We start from the raw sequence: 1,220 nt of genomic DNA on the forward strand, positions 1-1,220 counted from the left end.
CCCTGAGTCACCCTGTCCCCACGCGGGGGGTCCGGCCTGTCCCTGCACCTCGGGATGGTGTCACCTGTGCTATCACCTGCACAGCCCCCCCCCGAGCAGCCCCCCTCAGGCACCAGTGCTCACCTGGCCACCAGCCCCCCACCCTCTGTCGCCCTCCTGGGCCAGTCTGGCCACTTGGCACCGGCACAGGGCTGTGAGACCCTTCGAACTGGGGAGACAAGTGGGAGCCCCTGCCCCTCAGCCACCCACCCAGCCCTGGCACCCCCTTCCCTGCACGGGGCTGGAGGTCCCTCTGGGGACAGGGAGCCTGGCCCCAGCAGGGCCACCAGCTGCCACCTCCCCACGCCCCCCTGGCTCGGAGGATCTGGGGGGCTGGAGCCGTGCTGGGAGGGGGGCTGCAGGCACGGCCTGTCGGTCTCTGGCACAGTGCATGGCTACTGGACCTGGTGTGTGGTTACCTGACATGGCATGGGGCTACCTGAGATGGTGTGTGGCTACAGAGCAGGGGTGCGAGCTGTGCCCGTGACACCAAGCAGTGGTGTGACACGGCCCTTGGCACCCCCAGACCTTCAGGGGGCTTGGACACAAGGTGGGCCCCAGGCTGGTGGGGCCAGAGGGGCTGCTGGGCTGGTGGGGCTCTCCCTGGGGTGACGCATGGGTTGCCCCCAGGCCTGCTGTCCCCACCACGGGGTGCCGTCTCTGGGGCATCCGTGGGGGCTCAGCACTGGCCCTGGGGTGTCAGCACCATCCATGGGGTGATGTTGGGGGCCTGGTGCTGCCTGTGGGGTGCTGGGTGCTGTGGGTGGGGTGCACAAACCATCGGTGGGATGCACCATCAACATGGGGTGCACATCAGGGTCCTGGGGTGTGTGGCTGCACTGGAGCTGAGGCAGAGCTTTTTGGGGTGCCCGGTGCTGCCAGTGCGGTGCTGCCAGCGGGGTGCACTGTGCCACACCAGGGGCCTGGCCTGCTGCAGATGCTGGCTCAGGGAGGGCCTATGGCCGTGGGATGCACACGGGTGTGACCCACAGGATACGTGGTGTTACCTATGGGGGTGCACGGGGCTCTCCTGGAGGGGCAACTGCTGGAGTCTGGGGGTGCAGCTGGGGTCAAGGTGGGGTGCCCAGCACTGCGCAAGGGCTGGGCAGTGCTGCCAGTAGGGTGGTGGGCACTCCAGGGGTGGTGGGGTACTGTGAGGGTCCCTGGTGCTGCTGGTGGTG

The sequence above is a fragment of the Chaetura pelagica genome, unplaced genomic scaffold (genome assembly GCF_000747805.2).
Source record: "Chaetura pelagica isolate M959 unplaced genomic scaffold, ChaPel_1.0 scaffold47, whole genome shotgun sequence".
Lineage (NCBI taxonomy): Eukaryota > Metazoa > Chordata > Aves > Apodiformes > Apodidae > Chaetura > Chaetura pelagica.